This window comes from Myodes glareolus, chromosome 2 (genome assembly GCF_982192425.1).
Source record: "Myodes glareolus chromosome 2, mMyoGla1.1, whole genome shotgun sequence".
NCBI lineage: Eukaryota > Metazoa > Chordata > Mammalia > Rodentia > Cricetidae > Myodes > Myodes glareolus.
The window spans coordinates 25,096,927-25,121,754 of NC_142027.1; positions in this window are offsets into that span (position 1 = coordinate 25,096,927).

Below are 24,828 nucleotides of genomic sequence, written 5' to 3' on the forward strand. Positions count from 1 at the left end.
GCATTCTGTTTGTTATGCTTGCATCTATAGATCTTGTTCATTTACCCAGGTTTTCCAATTCCAGAATTCCCTAGGTTTATGTTTTCTTTATTGTGTCTATTTCAATTTTCAAATTTTGAACTATTTCTTTTACCTGTTTGATTTCTTTTTCTTGGGTTTCTTTAAGAAACATATTGATTTTTTATCTTTTCCTCAATTTTGTTAAGACATTTTTAATTTCTTCTTTAACGGTCTCAATCATCTTCACACATTAATTTTCCTGGTCTTTTTCTTTTACATCTACTGCATCGGGATGTCCATGTCTTCCTGTTGTAAGACCACTAGGTTCTTTTGGTGCTATTTTGCTCTTTAGGTTGTTTAAACTAAAATGCTCCCCACTTCCAAGTGAGAAAACTAGTGAGTGGCCACAGGAGTGATTTCAAGAAAATTGTGATATAGTATATTTGGCTTGAAGGAGAAAAGGGGAATTATAGTGTAGGAGGAGCTAAGTGGGATGAAGGAGGGAAGAGCAGAGTAGACATAGTGTGTGAAGTGATAAGTAGCAACTAGCAAACTTTAAAACTTCTCTCTGGTATGTACTACTACAGAAAGTATCTAACATTTACATATAAATATTTACAGATACATATCCACGACAGGGTTTTAATTAAGTTATTCTATAACAGGGAACAATGCCTTTCCCAGATACCACAGGCTATTAAATAAAAAGGTCAGTGCCAGGTATAGATTTAAAGTTGTTGGTCAGTGGGGTCTCATTGATCTCCAGCTATTATGGGCTATTGTCAGTTGCTCTTGGTTGCATTCCAGAACTTAATGTTAAGACCCTATTGACTCATAGGATGTGGAGAAATCATGCTAGCACTGACTTGGAACTTCATTTATACAGGCTAGCTTCCTTAGTACTAGAAAGTTCTGTTTATGCAATCTTGGGAGAAAACTGCTCAGTAATCTTTTCCGGTTGGGAATATTGTGAACTGCAGCAATGACTGTCTTAGTTTGCACATTGGTGCAAAAGTGCCATGGATAGTGTAAGAATAACTCATCACTTCATTGTATGATCCGTTTCACAAGACAAAAGTCTGGTCTGGTACTATTAACTGAATTCCAAACCCATGACTACTATGTCTCAGGTCCAGGGGTAAAAATAAATGCGATTATCCTGTCACATGTTCATATTATTAAACTTTTGCCTATGTTGGTTAATATCTTTAAAACTACAGATTATTGCATCACTCATCAAAGAAACCCCCTTAAACCATCTGGATTTCTACTTTAAACCTCTTCTTCTTGACCTTGCATATAAGTGGACCTCTGTTTGTTTTCCATTGCCCAATTACAGATTACACTTTGGAAACATACATGTTACCATCATATTCTCAGAATCACACTCTGAGGATTCATTTTGAGATATTTCTGTATTGAAGGCCTGAGGGCTGCAGGGGGCAAGAAGTTGCCTAGAATCACCAGAAAGCCTTCAGCCCACCCAAGGAGGATTTCTCATTCATCCATTTATATATTTATTATTTTATTTTTAATATGTTTTATTTTTGATATATGGTTTCATTTTGTAACCTAGGCTGTATTTAGCTAACAACCCCTACACACACTCCTCAGGATGCTAATAGCTGGGGTCACAGGTCTGAACTCACCACAGCTAGGTTTGTACTCCAATTCTCCTTGGGAAGTCCAATGCACACAAAAAGCTTCTCAAACTGAGTCAAGGATATTGTGTTTTACTCTGTGTATCTCCGGCTGTCCAGGAACTTACTCTGTAGACCAGGCTGGCCTTGAACTCACAGAGATCTGCTTGCCTCTGCCTCCTTGAGTGCTGGGATTAAACAGTGAGCCACTGCCCCGCGCTTGGCCTCGCCAGCAAGAACGACGCGGGACACTTAGGATTCTTTTGCAGTAAAGCTTTATGTGTCTTGAGAGGGAGAGAATAAGCTTACATGGCGGAGACCCAGAATGAGGGGAACCCAGCCCTTATAAAGGAAACAGTCCTCGCTTCTGACGTGTCATTTTTGGATTGGTCCGCTGCCCATTATCCCAGATGATGCCTCGGGAGTAGGCAGAAACGCAGTGGTAGAGAGTTAACAAGCATATGCGCTGGGATTAAAGGCGTGTGCTACATCACCTTGAACTCACAGAGATCTGCCTGTCTCTGCTTCCCAGGCATCAGGACTAAAGGCGTGTACTGCCACACCTTGGGGTCACAGAGGTCAATCTCTACCTTTGTTCCTTGAAGCAATGGAGAATGTGGTCCGGCCCTCCACATATCCCCCTTTTTTTACTTCTTTGCAGAAAGGCAACTCCCTCAGAAGGCAAAGATAGAGGTCGCACTTCCCAGAGCGAAAACATTACGATGGGCTTGCACGGAATCTGCCCCTAGGTTCATGACACCTGGAACCTATCCGGCCTGCCCTCTGCCATTTTTTTGGGAAAGGGAATATACGACAGGAAACCCTTATGCAGGACGACATATCTCTCAGAGAGGGCCATTCTCTGTGCGATGCTCTTCAGCTCGACAACCTTCAGGGCTAGCTAAGTCAACCACTCCACCCTGTGCAATGGACCATTGTCCTAGGGGTGCAGGAGCTGGTTGGCATAAACCTTATTGCTTTAGCATAGATAACCACATATCGGTAGAGGCCCCTGTTTCAGAGCTGTCAACGCTTGTGCAATAACCACTTTGTCCCTACGATTTTGGGATTTGAGTCAGCAGACCATCCAGAGGAGAAACACTAATCCATAGCATAGGACTGTCCCAAAACATTTCCACCCCCACCCATTCTTTGAAGTAGGGGAATGAGAGACATGGCCCAGGACTGGAGTCCTACGGCCAAGCTTATAAATCATCTCTAGGACGGTAGGGAGGGGGCCCAGAGTCTTATTGGTTGTAAAAAATCGAGGAGACGCCGCCATCCTATGGTTGACTGGTAACAGCTTCAGGAAGGCTGAGAGTGTCCTCCATCGGTGCTCTGTCATCCATCCGCAAAATGGCAGGAGGAACAGCAGCCAGGTCCTCAGGCGAATCCGTGTGTTGTGGATCACTCTTTATTGTTCGGGTCAATCGCTCTGGCAGCCAGAATGGGCTTTCTTGATCCTGTGGGAAGACACAAACAGCTCCCCTGGATCTCAATAGAATGGGATCCGGGCCTTTCCATTCATTAGAAAGCACATCTTTCCATTTAACCAAATCTTTGGGCCGCTGTGGATCCGAACAATGTCGTGTTGTAGCATTTTGGCCATTATCATCCAGATTTAAAAAATTTATGGTGAACAGAGCCATGGCGATAGCCACCCTTGGCGTCGTGGGCAGCTCTGTCAATATTCCCCCTTTTTTTGTTTTTAACAAGAATTGGTATTGGTATGGGCCATGCCCTTGTCATTGTTTAGAGGGTCGTCCTTGCTATTTTCTCATCAAGTTTTTTAGTCCAATTACCTAGACGATAACTAGACAATTGTTTAATAATTAGTCATTGTATCTGGGATCGCAGGGGCGCAATTCTCCAGCTGCATCAAGAAGTCTACCAGAGGCATGTTGGAAATTATGGGCTTTTTTGTCATAGTCATAGATTTAGCCAATGACCCAATCATCTTAAAAATCTAAGGGCTTTTTGCATCTACCTCCCTGTGGATCCTGAAACATTAGATTTAAAATCAAATAGTTATAAGCTGTCATGTGGTCATTGGGGAATTGAACTCACGACCCTTGGAAGAGCAGGCAGCATTTTTAACCCCTATGTTATCTCTTTAGTTTTTTATTTAGATGGAAAATCTCTCTGGCTAGTAGTTGGTATTGTTTGTCCTGCCCGTTACCCTAGGCTATTGGTCCGCCTTTGTTACCTAGGATCAGCATAGCTCAGCTCAGCCAAGCGGAACAGAAGCCATTTTAGCCTCAGAGCCCCTCATAGTTTTAGGCACATTGCAAGCCTTTTGGCCTGGCAGCTTGTGGCACCTTTCTCATTCTCAGTATTGCTGGGATACCTTTCAGGCCAGGCACCAACTGAGCCAGCGCGACGTGCCCCCCATCATAGCCATCCAGCAAAGCTCCGCTTCAGCCACCCTTCAGCCGCAGCTGTATTCATTTTGAGTCCAAACTCGGTGCATGGAGTAAAGCAGAATTCAGAAGCAGGCTTGCTGCTCTGAAACCATTGTAAGGACCTCATTTAAATAATCTTTTAGGGAATATGGGCGTCGTTAGTCTCTCTCTGACTATTTTCTGCTGAATTGGGCCGTTGCATTTTGGGGGTATACATTACAACATTTTAGGAGGTCTTGGTGATTTAAACCATATAAATCTCAAGTACATCCTTAGGCTCTCATTTTTTGTGGAGATGAAAACAGAACCTCCTTTTTAAAACATCATATCCTTAGGCAAATTTAAATATCTTTCTCCTGTCCGGTATATAAAAGACAACATAAACAACATACCATAAAGCTTTTGACCTTGTAGGTCAGTCTCCCCCATTTTTAGAACCATTGGGGTTTTTTTTTTTAATTTTTTTTTTAGTCTCCCTCATTTTTTGAATTATGGGGGGTCCTTTTTTTATTTTTTTATTTTTTACAGGCGCGCCTAATCTCTCATTGCATTTAGTTTTTGATATGCTATCCTGGACTTCCTCCAATATATTTTGTCCGTCTGTAACAACAGCCTGGCAGGATTTATCTTCTAAGCAATTTTAAAGTGATAAGAGAACTGCTAAGAAGTACCAAGGCCTTTATAAAATCTTTCCAAGGTGGAGACAAGTCAAGCCCAAAACCGAAAAGTCCAAGAATAGTCATACCTTTCTGAGCAAACACCCTGTAGTTCTGAATCCTCCTTGTGTCCAAGGGGTCTCCGGCGGTGTGAGCAGTTGTCAGGGTCCCTCAGCGTCTCGGGTTTCGGCACCAGTTGCCCCGCGCTCGGCCTCGCCAGCAAGAACGACGCGGGACACTTAGGATTCTTTTGCAGTAAAGCTTTATGTGTCTTGAGAGGGAGAGCATAAGCTTACATGGCGGAGACCCAAAATGAGGAGAACCCAGCCCTTATAAAGGAAACAGTCCTCGCTTCTGACGTGTCATTTTTGGATTGGTCTGCTGCCCATTATCCCAGATGATGCCTCGGGAGTAGGCAGAAACGCAGTGGTAGAGAGTTAACAAACATATGCGCTGGGATTAAAGGCGTGTGCTACATCACCTTGAACTCACAGAGATCTGCCTGTCTCTGCTTCCCAGGCATTGGGACCAAAGGCGTGTACTACCACGCCTTGAGGTCACAGAGGTCAATCTGTCTCTGCCGCCCAGGCATCAGGACTAAAGGCGTGTACTGCCACACCTTGGGGTCACAGAGGTCAATCTCTACCTTTGTTCCTTGAAGCAATGGAGAATGTGGTCCGGCCCTCCACAAGCCACCACCTCTCAGCACAGTAATTTGTCCTTTTGCTTCAGTACTGATTATGTCATGTCCCTGTACATAGGCTCTTGTGAGGTGACATTCTTCTGGTGTGAGATTCCTTGTCTAGGGGCAACTATTTCAGTCACTAAGGACACAGCTAGTGGCTGACATGAACCATTCTGCCCCCTCCCCATGCCCTGTCTCTCTCCACAGCCCACCATATATTTACTCAATGGTTTGGGTGAACCTATGGTTTACTCTACCTGCCTAGGTCAGTTGGCCCTCGGAGGGCATGTGGGTGTCCTTCACCTACCCTCTCCTAATCACCCTTTCATGCTTTCAGGTGTGATACACACACCAGTGCCATAACACATGTATGTTTGCCTTGTTTACAGTTGTGACCTGAGCTTTGGACCAAACACTGTGTAAAGTCAGAGGCTGTGCACTGTCTGCCATTTGATGAGTGAGACTTTTGTCCTGACATTTCTACATGATGAAGTTATATATTCTACAAAATCTAAATATCAGACTAGCTAAGTATAATATGGATCACAAAAAGGACCAGATATTAAAAAAATAAACCCAAAACAAAATACTACACTAAGATATTTCTTATTAAGCTACTGCGAGTTACAGTCTGAAGAGAAAAACAGCTCTTGGCTAGTAAAATATATCACATTGCCACAAGAGGGCAGCCTTTTAACAGAAATTTCTTCACAGCCCCAGGGTTTGAACAGGCTTTTGTTGTTGCTGTTTTGTGATTTGCAATCTCCAGGCAGTTGATCTAAAACTAAATACTGATGTGATAATGCAAGGTTATTAGCAAGTTCTTTGCCCTCTGCAAGTTGTGTGTTTATCACTGCTGACCTCAGTGCTGGAGGTAAAACCTAAACCAAGGACGGAAGTTCTCCACCTTTTCCTCAGGCGATGTTTTGAAATGCCAAGGAAGAAAGTCACACTCTTTATACCCCCCATATTAGGGAGCTCAGGTGAATGCACCAGCGTGTGAATGTATCTCTCCTCTACTTCAGATTCTACGTAAGCAAAAACTACAGGGCAAGGCATGAAATACAGTTCTTGTTTTCAGCCTTTCCAGTACCGCAGGCCACAGTGCTTCTGAGAAACGCCTTTAGCAGCAAACAGCAGCCTGTTTCAGTCTTGATCCCCGAGACCTGCAGGGCGATCTCAGGCCAGAACTTGGTTCCTTACCGATGATTGTTCCTGGCTGGGCAGAGATAGCAAGTCAGGTGTCAACCTCATGTCAACTTTAATTGTAATTGCTTGATCCTTGCCTTGTCCAGATGTGAATTTTAACACTTTCTGAATTGGAAATTACACAGCTAGTACCCAGCATTACAAAGCGCCTGGGGCCTCCAGGTGTTGCCTTTGCAAGTCAGCAACTGTGGGCACAGCTCAGGCGTGGCCTAAATCCTCCTCTTGGTTTACACATTTATTATGTAGTCTAGGTTTGCCTGGAAGCTGTTGTTGCTCACATTGTTCTTAACCCAAGGCAGACAAAGTCAGCAGTGATTTTGTTTGTTCTGTTTGGTGTTCCAACAGGATCTCACACTGGAGTGCCACCTGGTTTCATGGTAGCCGTCTTGTCTCACCCTACTGCTGTAATTACTCCTAATTAGAGTTAGGGTTGCCACACAGGGCTAGGCAGAAAGCACCTAAGAGGGACTCCTCTGTCTTTTCTGACAGACTTATTCCAGGTGTAATCCTGGACCTAACCTTTTTCTAGACACATGATCCGTTTCTCTACAACTTTCAACTTTGAAATCAGTTCGGTCTTCGGGTAAGTAAGCATCTTCCTCTGGCTATTTTTATATTTCTGAGCTGATAGTATGGTGAGCACCTTACTATTTTAGTTCAATTCACTGCTCATTGCTTGAGATGCACGCCTGCATTCTTCTGTTTTGGTTTATCTAAGTTTCAAATAATAAACCCAATATTTTTCCAGGTATTAGAGTTATAAAGCTTATATCAAATTAAGACACTTTAGAGATCTGTGTGAATAAAGTTGTCCCTTTCATTGATTCTCTCAGGTAGAAGACAAGGAAATAATAGATGGTTGATGCCTGTCCTTATTTCTCAGTGAGCCCAAGGGATGCAGGGTGTGGGGAACAACACATATCTTCCAGCTAGTGATTTGAAGAATGCATGTGAAAATCAAGGTTTATAGGGAAGAAGTTTTCCATGCCAGTTTGTGAAGAAGAAATGATTGACCTGAACCAAGTATTCTAGTGAAAGTCTTTGTGGTTCCAGACTGAGAGATGGGTATCATTATAGCCTTGTGGACATGTAACAATCAGATATATTATTGATCTGGCATAACCACAAAAGCCTTGTGATTGTGGGGTCCATAACTGAACTTTGTATAAACTATTAATCAGAAACAAGAATAATTTGTTTATCTTGGTTATTAAAATTTGTTGTTGCATCCCACCGATGACAAATGTCTGTGTTGAATAATCTGTCTTGAGCTCCTAGAAAAAGGATGAAAGAGACTGAATTGATAATTTCATTCTGCCAACAATGGCTATTGCATATGACTTGCAAATGTGTTGGTCATATTCATCTTTTTATTGATTTATTTTCAACTTGACACAAACTTGGGTAATCTGAGAAGAAGAACCTTAGTTGAGAAAATGCCACCATTAGATTGGCCTGTGGGCAAAATCTACTGGGGTGCTTTCTTAATTGATGATTTCTGGGGAAGGGACAGGTCTAGTGTGGATGGTTTGGGTTACGGGCAGGTGGCCTGGGGTGGTACAAAAAAGGCCGCTGAACGTGCACCTGAAGAGCAAATCAGAGAGGTGCATTTCTCAACAATCTATGCTTCAGTTCCTGCCCTTGCATTCCCGTCCTAATTTCCCTTCATGATGGACCATATGGTGTATGTTTTAATAAACCCTTTCCATGGAAGATGCTTTTGGTGATGGTGTTTATGGCAGAAATAAAAAGCAAATCAGACAAAACTTGGTGTCTAATTGTTGGCAGCTCAGGACAATTCTCAATTCTTGTAACCAGAGCAGGGAAGTAAGCCTTGCCTTTATCAGTTTACTTGCTGATATGAAACACCGGAGCCATTGACCAAAAACTAAACAATTAGCGCATTGTGTTCCTGGCTGTTGAGACTGGTATCACAGAGACAGCTAATTTCCATCTAATGTAGATTTGAATTTACTAAACTATTGAGAGCAAAACCCACATTTTCCCTCCTGAAGATGAATAATCATAGTTGTGATCATTTCCATTCTAAAATATAAACACTGTCATGTTTTTGGGGGGGCTTCATTAAGTGATTTTCTACCAAGGAGAACCCCATTAAATTTCTCCACACTGCAAGATCTGAAAGAAGGTTAAAGCATAAATTAGCAGTAGACTTGGATAGTATGTCAGCATGATAGCAGAAAGTGGTTCTGAAAGAAATAATTAAAGACTGGTCACTGTAGGCATTCTGAATTCTAATTAGAAAATTGAATTGATTGGAGCGCTAAGGGCATAATAATAGAGGTTCATATAATATATATTCATATATATTTATGTATTGCTAACTACCATTTCAGGATTGAAAATAATTACATAAAGTTTTCAGATTGTAGATGAGGAATTTTAAAAAAGCAAACTCTAAAAGAAGTATTTCTGAACTGAATAGTTTTGAAAGCCATTCGTAGTTTCTAACAATTGAGTACTCCTCTAAAAACTGAACCATTTATCTGTGACTAGGCATCCTTATCGTTGTCTTCACCAGATTTGGTCTTAAGCCTTGAAAGTAGCTGGAAGTTTGCAGAATAATATAGCCAAAGTGCTGGGACCATATTTCTTTTTATACCTGGATGAGTAAACCTCACCTTTTGCTCTTATAAGGAGGAAGACTGTTGTAGATGTTATTTCGTTGGTAGAATGCTGACCATTGCTACTGCTCTGTAATATATTACAGGAAAGCACAATCATTGTTGGTTCGTCAAGCTGGCATCTGGGTACACATAGTAACTATGGCTTAAGTCTGTAGTCAAGATTTGCTTTCATATAGAAAAAAAAAAGCTAAGTGTGAAGAAACTGAATGTGGGGTGCAATACCAAGAAAGGTTAACCTTTAAAACCCCAACTCTCTCTGTTGTGAACTTACAGTGAAATGTCAGAAGCTTGGACGTGGCTCTGCCTATGAGTGACATGCCAGTGTGTGGCTTGATTACAAGAAAATCAGTGACTTAGAAAGCATAGATTGAATAATGGAACAGGCAAATGATGTTGCAATACATATTCTAGTTGCTTTACACGTTTTGCTCACAGTTCCAGTTATACATGTCAGAGTGGCAGTCAGGAGCAGCAGGAAGAGGAACTTGAAGCTGCTGTCCATAGTGTATTCACAGTTAGACCTTTGACACTGTCAACAATAAAGGCATTCCTGCTAGTGTTTCATTCACTTTCTCGAAGCCTACACAGACAAAGCTCCCCACTGCCCACATCAATTAACTTAATACATTGTCGGAGTTAGTTTTTTTTCATCTTGATACAAGTGAGTGTCACCTGGGAGAAGGAACCTTGGTTGAGAAAATAACCCTGTAGGCAAGCTGTGGGGAATTTTCTTGATTAATGATTGATATGGGAGGCCTAGCCCACTGTGGGTGTTGCCACCCTAGGCAGGTACTCCCTGGTTATATAAGACAGAAGGCTGAGCAATCCATGGGAGCCAGCTAGGCAGCATCATTCCTCCATGGCCTCTGTTTCAGTTCCTGCCTCAGGTTCCTTGCCTTGAGTCCCTGTCCTTATTTTCCCTCCAGAGAGCTATAATTGGGACATATAAGCCAAATTAACCCTTTCTTCCTCAAGTTGCTTTGAGCTAAAATGCTTTATATCAGCAACAGTGAGTAAACCAAGACAACCCTTCAGGGTAATTCTCAGAGATCATTTCTAGATTTTTCTATATGTCATCGTCAACAAATGGTGCTGGGCAAATCAAGTCGCTATATGTAGAATAACAAAACTTAAGACAAACCTCTCATCCTGTGCAAAATGTTATCCAAATTGAGTCAACTGGGTCAAATTGTGTCATAACACTTGACATTGTGAATTTGATAGAGGAGAAAGTAGAGAATATGTTCGGACTCATTGGTACAGGAAAGAACTTTCTTAAAAGGACTCTAATAACGTAGGCAATTAAGACCAGCTATTAGGAGCTGGGAAGTTGGCTCAGAAGTGAAGAGCCCTTGTTACTCTTGCAGAGGACTTGGGTTTGATTCCCAGCACTAGCATGGCAGCTCAAAACTACATGGGGCTGCAGTCTCAGCAGATCTGATGCTGACCCCCAGGGGCATCGGGCAAATCTGTGGTATACATGAATACATATAAACAAACCCTATCAAAAATTAGTAAAAACATAAATATAAAAAAGAACAGCAATTAATAGTTAATAAATGGCATCTAATGAAGCTAAAAGTTTTTGTAAAGCAAAGGACATCTAGATTAAGTGAAGAGGCAGCTGAAAGAGTGAGAAAAATTTTACCAGGTATCCATCTTTTCCTTTTACAACTTTTGTATTGTATATTGTATTTTTCAGCTCAGACTTTTCCCTCCTACTCCTGTCATGATTCTCACTCATTTACTCTAGAATTCATAGCCTCTTTTTCTTTCATTGTTACCACATACATACACAGGCTTGCAAACACACGCACAAGCACACAAGTACATATGTAAATAGAGCAGGCTGAGTCCAGTTTCTCGATGTGTTTTTATGGCTGACCACTTGGTATTAGATAACTAATGAGGGGCTTATTCCTGAGGAAGAGTGGTTTTCACTCTCTCAAGAGTCAACCATTGATTGACAATATCCCTTCATATAGATATAGGGCTTTGTAAGATTTCCCCAGCTACATTAGCATGTCCAATATTATTGCTATTTTTCATGTTACAGATTTTACAGTTTAGTCCGTGTCATATATGATAGAGGATGTTTTGTAGACATTTTGGTATTCTGGGTCGTACAGTTTTCTGCCCCTCTTTTTGCAATTTCACCCGAGTCTTATGTGTAGGAGTTACATTATAAAAGCGTCAGTTGGAGCTGGGAATCCTGCAGTCAGTTGTCTGAATTTTGTTCAGCCATTGCTTTCCACAATCTATATCTGCTGCAAAATGAAGTTTCCATTATGAGAAGGAGGACCACATTTAACTGTGGGTTTAAAGAAAAGTATTATGAACGTAGTTAAAGATTTTACTAGTTTCACAGAGTGGGTTCTCTTCTAGGTTTTACGGCCTCATCTATCATAGATAGTTGGCTCTGTTCAGAGTACCAGGTGTGAATTAATTACCTCACACCCAGTGGGCCTTCAGTCCACTTAGGCAGTAATTATTTAATGCCAAGATGCAATGACCATTGTTGCACCCTTGAGAATATCTTGCTGCACTGGTCATTGCTGTGGTTTGTAGACATCATAGCTGGTTAGGATTATTTATTGCTTCTCTCCCTTGGCAACTTACACAGCAACTTTCAATACGATGTGTGAGAGCTAGTTCTTCGGGAGGAGGCTTTGAGGTCATGCCCAAACAGGATCCTCCAAGTCCATGTCTGAAGTGTGTGGTATCTTCTAAGATAGAGACTTACTTTAAAATTCTGCAAGGCAACCAAAGGTAATGCTAAGAATCTATAATGTTTTGGAACTTGCCTGGACTCTCCTGAGTTTATTTTAAAATGTTTATTTTTAAATCAGCCTAAGTATGCACATTCATAACATTTCTCCTACAGTGTCTGTGTTACATAGAATAATTACATCGAATTTTTGGATATTTTTATCATCATTTTATTTAACAAACCTCATCACACTGCAAAAGCTATTCTTTATTCACATCAAATACAGTAACGTGTTCATTAGGACCCTTAGTTCAATGTGTTTTCAGAGACTGGTGAGGTTTGAGCCTCTAAGACAGACACGTTATCATTAGCATCTAGAGATTACGTACCTCTTCTGCTGAAACTTGACTCTGAATTTTTAGCTGACACAGTATAAGCTACAGAGCTAAAAGCACTCCCCAAACCTTGGCTCAGACTGGACTCTGATTGCATGCCTCTGCTCACCATTAACCTAATTTGTCTGACAGGAATACATCTTGGCGGGGGGGTAAAAGGATTGGTTTAGGGGAAGCTGAAAGAGAAGGGAATTCCCACTTAAAATTCCACCAAGAGTACTCCTTGGGATTTATTTCAACAATTAAAAAATATGTAAACATGAAAGTTTCTTAAACTAACAAGAAAAAGAAATCATCCTGGGAATGAAGGGTGCCGTACTGCAAGATTGACAGTCTGTCTTTGGCTTATTCAAGCCAATATTAACCCATAGCTTTGATTATAATCATATACAAGAGTATTTTGAAACATTTATCTATGTGTGTGCAAGTGTGTGTGTGTGTGTGTGTGTGTGTGTGTGTGTGTGTGTCTGTGTGTGTGATTGCAGGGGTCAGAGGATAACTTGTGGGAGTTGGTTTCCTCTTCCACCATGTGGGTCTTGGTGATGATTGAACTCATAGTATCTAGCAGCAATGCTCTTACCCAGTGAGCCACCTTGCTAGTCCTAAAGTAAGATTTTTAGTTCTATATGTTCATAGTCCATGAATGTTTTCTAGATATTGAAAGCTGCTCAACATTAAGTTAAAAAGTATACATTTAAAGCTATCAATTGATTGTGACGAGAAGACATTTTCGAATGGTGGCAGTGTTCTCACTGAAGCAAATGATCTGATTTCTGCTTGGATATGTGGACCTCTTATGCAGGGGCATTTTAGAGACTTCACTTATTTCCCCATGGAGTTAACCTTCAGATCTTTGCTCTTCACCCTGAGCCATTCCCTCATGACATTCACTCATGTTGGTTTCCTTCTTATTCCTCAGACTCTAGTTCTGTCCACTGCCAGCTCTGAGCCTTGCAAGGAGTTCTGCCCTACCTGAAAACTTCTCATTTCACCCAGTGTGTAGTGTGTGGTGTGCGGTGTGCGGTATTCAGTGTGCAGTGTCGTAAGGTGCAAAGTTGCACCAGGCAAATTGAAACCTGTTCAAGAAGTTTCCTTCAAAGAAGTAAATATTCCATCACACCTCAGACAATAACTTTTCTGTCTCCCGACTGGTGCAGATACTATTAAATATCATTTTTACTTTTTATGAATTCGTAATGGGTTTTATGATATTTAAAATAAATGAATCTAAACTACCATTCCAATGCATGAGTGGAAATATGTTTATAAACTTAAGAAAAATATCTTTACATTTGAAGACTTTTTACAAATTCTGAATCTGTCTGTAAAATTTAGAACCAAGGAATGAATTCTTAATTATCCTCATAGCTCAGAATGACGTGAAACCTAAGCTTGGCTAATCAAATGCTCCTACTCGTTGAAACAATGAAATTGATCCTAAGTGCCGTAGGCAGATACCATTTTAGCTGATGGCAGGAGGAGAGATTAACCAAATCTTGTTGGTCATTTCTGTTTTTTGTATTTTTCTCTGAGTAGGCAAATAATTTCACAGTAGAAATTACTGCTATCATGGTTTTATCATTTTTTTAAAAAAAATGTAAACTGCTTTCATTTTTACTTGTCTTCTTATCCATACCAAGTATGCGCTGTCATACATGATATTTTTTTGTCAAATTCACTTTAAATTACATTTCAATGATCAAAATTCTCACTCTTCTATGAAAAAAATGTTTGTCTAGAAAATGACAACAGAGAGAGTAAAGGACATATATCTGCCATCTTTTAGCAAGCTGTATTTTGAAAATTTAAACATTACTTTTTCTGAAAACTAGACTGTTCTACTATTTCTGTGAATTCTTAATACCATGGAATAATTGACACTTCTGCCTGTGAAGGATTTTCAGAAATATATACTATTTCTTAAAATGCAGGTCATTGCTCAGACAGTGGACGAAAGAATGAATGAGTTAAGTGCTATGTGGCAATCTGTATGGGGCACAGCAGCACGTGGAGTCCTGTGCTCTATACCCTGGCATTTATAAAACAAAGGCTGGAGTCCTGGGAACTTGCTAATTAATATGACTTCGTTGGCATTTCATTAACCTAAATGGTTTAGGTGTCCTGTAGATAGACTGCATGTGTTCTCATTTTTAACCTTTTCATAATGTTTCCTAATTGCAGATTTCATTGATTTTTTTTTAAATTTACTTATTTATTTATTTATAAAAATTTCCACTTTCTCCCCTCCTCCCAATACCCTCCCATTTCCCCCACTCCCTCTCCTCCTCCCTCTCCAGTCCTAAGAGCAGTCGGGGTTTCCTGCCCTGTGAGAAGTTCAAGTTCCTCTCTCCTCCTTCCAGGTCTAGAAAGGTGAGCATCCAAACAGACTAGAATCCCAAAAAGCCAGTACACGCAGACAAAACAAGACCCAGTGCCATCGTCAATGGCTTCTCAGTCAGCCCCCACGTCAGCCACATTCAGAGATACCCAAAGAAAAACAATAGTTTTAAAGTTATCTTCAATTTGTTTTTCAATAACTGCTAAAGTGATTTTGTTTCCTCTTTCACCTTTTGAGCTAACTATATACTCTGGGTTAACAGAAATCCCTAATTATGCTGCCATTGGCTTAAACTTTATAGTGACCTTTTTATTGTCATTTATGATTAGCTATATTGTAGAACCACATAGCTAATGGAATCTCCAAATATTCCTTGGGAGGTCAAAGTACCTCCAATAAATACTCAGACTAATTTGTTTATTTGCAATTTCAATCAAATGTTTCATTTTCCCCTCAAAGAAGGACTAATGAAGCTAAGGTGTGTGGATGACCCGAGTGGCTAATGAAATTGCAATGCTTGAGTGTCTTAATAAAGTTTGCCACTTCTACTGTGGCATGTGGCTCTATCATTTAACAGTGACAGCTTTAACTCTGTTAGAGTCAGAGGACAGTAAGCCTCAGTTTGCTGGCTGGTTGACTTTTGGGTAGCATACTTTCTGAACAGTTAAAGCTCCTATACCAAACACAGAGGAGATTGTCTTCTAAAAGTAAGTATGATATGTATGAAGAATATGGTTCTTCGTAACAGCTCTTGAAATTTTGTATTATTTTGCCTAATAACAAGCCATGTTCTCAGAAACAGCTTTTGACAATTTTGCCATTGTTCAAACATCACAGAGTATGCTCCCCAAACTCCCGTGGCATATTGTACTGCACACCTTAGCATAGCATTTCTCATCTTCTTCCTTAGACACCCAGATAGCACCCCTTCTGAAAATAATCGCTAACTACTTAACATAGAGCAGGCAGATAGGTGCCTGATCATATTCCAACATAGAAATGTTGCAGAAGAAAAACTTGCTAAAAGTGGAAATGATATATGCTTGCAGAGTTCATATCAAGTACAGACCTTGTTGGACAGTTTCTCTGGGTGAGTCAGACAGGAAGCAGAAGGGGACATTACTGTCCCTGAATAGACTTTATAAATATCATGTCCCTGCGACACTATAACTCTGATTATACATTTTATAAATATTGTTTTCTTAGGCCACATTACATTCATAACTAAGTTTTTTCTCAATAATATATTGATCTTGGATTACTCTGTTGTATTTTTGTAACATTTTAAACAATGTGAGTTCTTTGTTTAAAAATGTGTAAAATATAATATCTCCAAATAGAAAATAAAAATCCCATAAAAATCAGTCTTGACTTTAAACCTAATTTGGGTTTAGAATGTTAGCTGGTTTGGATTGTTTTTTCGTAAGAATTAATGTTTTGATAATTAAGACAATCCAGACTTGTAAATCCTGTATTGTAGCTATCAAAATGCAGCCAATGCTTTTAACGTGGATAATTAATCATTTTACTCATGATTGTTACAAATGCTTTTCTCCAGTTCACTGCATAGAAGAGTGTCAGGATATCTTGTGGGCAATTGCTGAGACACATGAAATATAGCACAGCATGCCCTCAGTACCTACTGTGACTTAATTATGAAAACCTTGTAGTTTTCTTTCTCCACGTTCCCAAAGTCAGAATAACATATTTTTATATAAATCATACTTTGAATGTATTTATTCTAAGACTCCAATCATATCATATAAAGAATAGACCATCACTTACAACTTTTGACTCCTGTAATAACATTTAATCTAAGAGGCAAAGACTTTGAAGAATAGTAGAAAAGATTTTCTTTGTATTGAATTCTATTAGCTATTCTATTATCGTGTGTTCTAAAAGATGAAGCCACAGCAGGTGTCAGCCTAGGCCCACACAGAATCACAACCAACAATAAGAGATTCTACGTTCTGTCTCCACTTAGTCCCACTGGAACATCTGAAGGGGGACATTAGCCGAGACACCACCTCCTACGGCAGCAACACTGCTGCTGGATGCTGAGAGAGTGGCCTGAGGCTGTTTTACAGTGAGCTTTTAGAACATATATGTAAGTAGAATGAGCACATGCACAAAGAGTGAAGCTTGCTCTGCTAAATACATAAATGAGGAAAATGTGTTATTCGTTCTCATTATCAAGTAATTACACTATTCATAATTATGTGCACTGTATTTTGTACAGCACTTCTTGGTACACTTATTTATACAAAAGCCATAGTCATGTAACAACTGTACTAGAAAATTATGATGACTGTGTTGTCATTAGACAAAAGAAAAATTTTAGCTCTTTTCTCATCTTACATCCCATTATCATGGAGAGAGTCTCTTGCTAGACAGGGCATAGCTGTAGGGTGCATGGTATTGTAACAGTCCTGTGTGATTGGACTCAGTGTGTTATTATGTCTGGAGTATTTGTGGAAATGTGACATTCTCTCAGTAGCGTAATTAAGTTTAAAATAGCTTATAAAGGAGATGACTTAAAAATAGTAACATATACAATCTTTATGTATTGTCTATTAGGAAGTGAATCTGGCAGAAATGTCTTCATAGTGAAGGATTCCCAGAGATACGCAATGCTGCAGGACATGAAATATGATACCCAGGCAGGAAATGAGATGGAGATTGAAGATGAAAATAACAAACTAACAAACGGAACTAGGATCTTAAGCAGAAAGGCTTTTGTGAGGAAATTCCGCACTGATAACTTCTAAACAACTTTGCTAGGCAACATTTGCTGAATCTGCTACAGAAAAAAAGATTACAGATGTGTGCACCTTATAACAAGGGGAGAAGCAATTTTAAAAAATTTAAAGGATTTAAGTTAGTTGAGCATGGATAATTGTTTGTATTTGTAGTAAAACAATGTACTTGAGGTTAAGTGACTTCCTAAAAATAATACTAGGATTTTTTTAGAGTGTGAAATTGTTCAAAACACAGCTCCAAACTGATATTTCCAGTTATTAATGTTCACGTTTTTTCATTTTCATTTCATTTTTCATTTTACCATATGTTGTTCTTCCAAATTTGTTAAATAAGTGCTTATCACATCAAAAAAGCAAGGAGTAGAATGAATTGGATTGCACACGTGAAAATGTAGACCAGAATAACTCATACTTCTTGATGAATGATTTTTTTAAGTTTTCTTATTCATGTACTTCTTCATAGAGCTGTATTCTGGGGACCTTTGATGAGACTCCCACCTATTAATGTAACTGTGACGTACAATTAAAGCCCTTTCACGGAGTAGATATTGAAATTTGAACTAATGTCCTAGTGGCATGACCTGGAAAAAATAATTTCTTAATTACAACTTTTTAAAAAAATGATAGAGTATAATTTAAAATAAAATAGATTTTTCAGTTTTATAAAACGTGAACAAAACATCTTACAGTAGTTTAAGCTCCTGGTCATGAGACTGTATAAATTGATCATGGCATGGTATTGTGTAAATTGTATGTCAAGTACGCTAAAAATTAGAAGTTTAAAATGTCTTTCCTTAAATTCCATCAGGTCAGTTAAATGCATCACTGTTGCACCTTCTCTTATTTCTCCTAGGCTGTAACTTTTTTTCTTAAGGTAAAGAACACATTTCTGTATTTTCTGTACACAAATTTGACACAGGGCCTACTGGCATATTGATATTGTAGTAGTGCAACCCAGAGGGCTCCCTAAAGGATATGAATAAATGAAAATTTATAAATTGAGGAGAAAGTGAAATGAGATTTACTTATAGGTGAAATCAAAGGAAGCAGAACTGACACAGGATATAAAATTCTGCGGAACGTAGTTGTTGGACAACATATGGATCTTATACACGCTTGAACATGAAGGAACTCTGAATGAAATCAAAGTGTAACACTGGAAATATAGTGGGTGACAAGGACCAGTAACAAAAGTCAATGCTCGTAAGGCAAGTAGGAAACTGTCATGAAGAAGGGAAGGTTGTAAAGAGAACATGTGCTCAAATGGAATCATGGGAAAGTTGATGCTGACCTATGAATACAGACTCAAATAGACAAGGCTAGATAGCTCACTCTTTTTTTTTTTTGTACTAATAGCTGTGGAATGCTATAAAGTGGAAAAAAGCAGTTACATCATAAAGTGGTCTGAGAATTTTAAAAAGGGTTGTGTATTAATGCTAACGTGCTCAACTTTCTCATGATAATTTAAGTACTTAATGTCTTCAACATTCAACTCTGAATAATTCCAGTATGTGAGATGCTTAGTCATGAGGACCAGAGGTATGGAAGAGAAAGACCGAAAGTCATTGTTTAAGGGATATGGTTACATTATTTTAAAGACAAAAAATAATAATAGAGATGAATGACAGATGTTGTTGTAAAATATTATAAATATTTAATAATACTGAGTAGTATGCTTAAATGATTGAGATAGAACATTTCATGTTTGTGTAATTTGAAGTAAAAATTAAACAAACAAAAATTATCCCTAAATAGATAGGCAACATCATCCAAGAAGAACAGAGCCTTATCCAGCTGTGGACAGGCATTTGTGATATTACTGACTAGAGTTTAATGCTATTCACTGGCTGGGAAAATTGACCTTGATAGCCTGTTCACAGATGAACATCAGTCAGGCAATAATGATGCCATAGTCATCATGGTGATTTACATTTTACACACCTCACATGTATAACCCCCATGGAACCGCTTAAAGACATCATTACTTAATACCATATTCCCTTACCACGTTTGACTCTTTTGTCTCTGCTGACTTCAGAAAATGTCTCTCCCACAACAGTATTCAATCATCTTCATCCCACGGTCAAAACTTTTCTTAAGTCTCAGAGTCTCCAAGATAATATTCCAGACAAGCCTTATCGGCTTCCAGTCACTGATTCACCATGCCCTTAGAGACCTTCTTTCCCCTTCTCAATTTAACATAGCTTCCAAATACCTTTCCAGTAAAATGAAGTTGTTTATATGGTTTTATATTTCCTCCCATTGCTTTGTGAGCATTTATCCATATTGACATTGATTTCCATCTTGCTGTAGGCTTGTCAAGATGAAGAAAATGGTACATGATGGGTAATTTGGAGCAAGAGTCGGGAATTTGTTTTCTACAAGTAGAAGCTAGTAGAAATCTCACTAGTCCAAGAGAGGCAAATTTTGATAAAATTGTGACAGGTAGAAGAAACTGAACTTTCCTAAGACCACACAGCTGCTAGTTGCAAGTACAGATAATTTACCTCTTCTGTTTTATTCTCTGTTGTTATAATAAAATATTATGACAAAAAGAAAATTAGAAGATGAAAGAGTTTATTTCAGCTTCATTATTGAGAGAAGGCAGCTGAGCATTTTTAAAGCGTGCTTGCTTGGTATACCACCAACGACGTAAAAGTACAGGAGGAACCCAAGAGAGTGCTGCTGCATATTTGCAATTCAGAGGCCAATGCTTAATTACTTATCCTATATAACTCATGTTCACCTGCCAAGGTGACTCTCACAATGGGCAGGGCTCATCTATTAAAAATCAATACAGTCCCCCACAGACATGCCCATAGGGCAATATGTCTTGGAAAATCCACCTTGATTCCATTCTCAGGTGGTGATTGTGGACTATTTTAATTTGGCACTTAAAGTTCACTAGGACATTACCTGAAAGACAATCTTAACAAATAATCTTTTAGTGTTTCTCTACATGATATTATTGACGTTGATTTATGAGACCTAAACATCAAATCTCAGCTCTAACCCTACTTATCTTGGTAACAGGGTCCCCTACTATCTGTATAACTCTGTTTTTTTTCTGTACAGCAATAAAGCTCATGTATTTTAAAAAATTTGTTGTAATGTGTATGATGAAATACCTGGAATGAAAGCTTAAAGCATGAAATTGTTATCCAAATAATTTATCAAGATTTTATTAATAGTTTATTGGTTTTGTACATGAATGATGTTAAATGAACTTGATATATAATAAATGAAGCATCTTTGGTGCTCAACATTCTCTCGGGAATAGATCCTTGCTGCCAGGAGCAATCATGTCTCATGTCAACAGAAGCCTAAGTTATTTAAATACCATATTCTACAGCTCTTTGAAATGGTTGAAGATTAACTATCTATGCAGAATACAGTTTCAATGTATCTAAAGAACCCAATTAGTTTAACTATCAGTATGACAAACATAGATGACTATTGATCTATAATTCTTAATACCTATATTACTTAATGACTAAGTCTTCATATTAGAAGATTATGCAATAAACAACTGTGCAACAAATGAGGACAATGACCTCAAAATGTTAACAATGTATAAATATCTTGATCAGAGGTAGAAATGTATATTTCAATATGATAAATATATCCTAAAATTGTATCAATATACAAAATCTCTTAAGCAGAGGTAGAAACACGCATGCATAAAATATGACAAAATAACTTTGCTTCATATACAAATATTGTACACAAAAATAGGAAAATATTCAATATAATTTAAGTTTGTATCAATATACAAGAATCTATACCAATAAATAATATACCTATAAATAATAGCTCACCCTACTATTATTAGTGAGAGTAAGCTCAATTTAATCTACTATCCTATCCAATTCCCCTCTTTTCTTCCCAAAGAGATCCCTGAGCTTACATCATTTTCCCCAGGTATAATATATACCAATTATAATCAACCCCTAAATGATGTCCCTAACCTGAGACAAGCTTTTTTGGGAGAGGGGACATTGTCTTCTAGAATTACTTCCAGCTCTCATGGGGGTGATATTCTTTCTATGGGATCCTGTGAACATTAAAGATGACTGTGTGGTATAATTGCAAATAGTCTCTGAGTACTTGGTAAGGTTTTTCTGAGATTCCTATTTGGAGTTCCGGCCAGAACATTGTAAAAAAGTGCACCATTTCAGCTAACCAAGTTGGAACAATCTTGAGCATCTGGTGCCCCAAACAGGTCTTATAGTATGATGTATCAGCATCATACAGTCATATCAGGTGGAGTTCTTGTTGTGGGGCCCCATATTCTTCCTGGAAACTTCAAAGATTACTGTAGAAACATTCATTGTTCCTTGTGGAAAACTTAAACATCATTTATATAGGCATATACAGACATATATATTCAATGAAAGGTACAATAGAGTTGGTTGGCCCATATTTCTACATGGTATGGTGGCCCGAATCTCAGGCCATAGTTTGTACCTGCCACACAAGAGGGAGTCGGTCATCTAGCCTGTTGCTATCCCCAATAAAGAGTCAGAATATTGTTCTGCTCCTTTTTTGTAATTTGGAGGATGCCTGAAAAAATATGCTAATTCATACTACATGACAGCTGACATACAGAGCAAGAAGACAAGATAGAGCAGGCATAGGTAGATATGGATGAGACGACAACCGTTCAACTGGAAACCTAGGAAACAAAATGCTAATAATTTTTTTAAATTTACTTATTTATTTATTTATAAGAATTTCCACTTCCTCCCCTCATCCCAATACCCTCCCGCTCCCCCAACTCCATCTCCTCCTCCCTCTCCAGTCCCAAGAGCAGTCAGGTTTTCCTGCCCTGTGGGAAGTCCAAGTTCCTCCCCGCTCCCACCAGGTCCAGGAAGGTGAGCATCCAAACAGACCAGTATCCCAAAAAGCCAGTACATGCAGACAAAACAAGACCCAGTGCCATTCATTGTCAATGGCTTCTCAGTCAGCCCCCATGTCAGCCACATTCAGAGAAACCGGTTTGATCACATGCTCGTTCAGTCCCAGTCCAGCAGGCCTTGGTGAGCTCTCATTCGATCAGTCCCCTTGTATCAGTGGGTGAACGCACCCTTCGCGGTCCTGACTTCCTTTTTTCATGTTCTCCCTCCTTCTGCTCTTCTTTTGGACCTTGGGGGCTCAGTCCAGTGCTCCAATGTGGGTCTCCGTCTCTATCTCCATCCATCGTCAGATGAAGGTTCCCTCTGGTTCTGCCTTCCTTGATCACATTCTCCCTCCCTCTGCTTCTCATTTGGACCTAGGGAGTTAAGTCCAGTGTTCCAATGTGTGTCTCTGTCTCTATCTCCATCCATCGCCTGATGAAGGTTCTATGGAGACATACGAAATATTTATCAGTATGATTATGGGCCAAGGCCAGTTCAGGCACCCTCTCCTCTGCAGCCCAGGGAACAATCTGGGGACCTCTCCTTGGGCCTGGGAACCCCTCCAGAATCAAGTCTCTTACAAACCCTAAAATGGCTCCCTTAGTTGAGATATAAACTTTCCTGCTCCCATATCCATCCTTCCTCCCCTCCATCCCATTCCCCCAAGCCATCCCCAATCCTCCCCCTCTCCCCTCTCCCTAACCATCTCCCCTTACTTCCATCACACACTCCCCGTGCACCCAAGTTTGCCTGGCAATCTTGTCTACTTCTAATATTCAGGAGGATAACTATATGATTTTCTTCAGGTTCACCTTCTTATTTAGCTTCTCTAGGATCATGAATTATAGACTCAAAGACCTTTAACTATGACTAGAATCCACTTATGAGTGAGTACATACCGTGTTCCTCTTTTTGGGTCTGGGTTACCTCACTCAGTAAAGCGTTTTCTATTTCCATCCATTTGCATGCAAAATTCAAGATGTCATTGTTTTTTACCGCTGAGTAAAACTTTAATGTGTATATGTTCCACACCTTTTTTTAACTATTCTTCTATTGAGGGGCACCTAGGTTGTTTTCATGTTCTGGCTATTACAAATAGTGCAGCTATGAACATAGTTGAACAAATACTTTTGTAGTATGATAGGGAATCTCTAGGGTATATTCCCAAGAGTGGAATTGCTGGGTCCTGAGGGAGGTTGACTCCCAGTTTCCTGAGAAACCGCCACACTGATTTCCACAGTGGCTGCACAAGTTTGCATTCCCACCAACAATGGATGAGTGTTCCCCTTGCTCAACATCCTCTCCAGCAAAGGCTATCACTGGTGTTTTTGATTTTATCTATTCTGACAGGTGTAAGATGGTATCTCAAAATTGTTTTGATTTGCATTTCTCTGATCGCTAAGGAGGTTGAGCATGACCTTAAGTGTCTTTTGGCCGTTCGAAGTTCATCTGTTGTGAATTCTCTGTTCAGTTCAGTATCCCATTTTTAAATTGGGTTAATTAGAGTTTTAGTGTCTACTTTCTTGAGTTCTTTGTATATTTTGGAGATCAGACCTTTGTCTGATGAGGGGTTGGTGAAGATCTTCTCCCAGTTCGAAGGTAGCCTTTTTGTCTTACTGACAGTGTCCTTTCCTTTACAGAAGCTTCTCAGTTTCAGTTTCATTTATTCATTGATTCTCTTATTGTCTGTGCTACTGGGGTTCTACTTAGGAAGTGGTCTCCTGTGCCTATATCTTGTAGACTACTTCCCACTTTCTCTTCTGTCAGGTTCAAAGCGGTCGGATTAATTTTGATGTCTTTAGTCCATTTGGACTTGAGTTTTGTGCACGGTGATAGATTTGGGTCTACTTTCATTCTTCTACAGGTTGACATCCAGTTATGCCAGCACCATTTGTTAAAGATGCTTTCCTTCTTCCATTGCACACCTTTAGCTCCCTTGTCGAAAATCAGGTGTTCATAGGTTTGTGGGTTAATATCCGGGTCTTCTATTCAATTCCATAGGTCGACTTCTCTGTTGTTATGCCAATACCAAGCTGTTTTCAATACTGTCGCTCTGTAATAGAGTTTGAAGTCAGGGATGGTAATGCTTCCAGAAGTTCCTTTATTATATAAGATTGTTTTGGCTATCCTGGGCTTTTTGTTTTGCCATATAAACTTGATTATTGTTCTCTCAAGGTCTGTGAAGAAGTTTGATGGGATTTTGATGGGGATTGCATTGAATCTATAGATTGCTTTTGGTAGAATTGTCATTTTTACTATGTTGATTCTCCCAATCCAAGAGCAGGGGAGGTCTTTCCATTTTCTGGTATCCTCCTCAATTTCTTTCTTCAAAGACTTAAAGTTCTTGTCAAATAGGTCTTTCACTTCCTTGTTTAGAGTTACCCCAAGATATTTTATGCTCTTTGTGGTTATCGTGAAAGGTGATGTTTCTCTGATTTCCCTCTCTGCTTCTTTATCCTTTGTGTATAGGAGGGCAAGCGATTTTTTG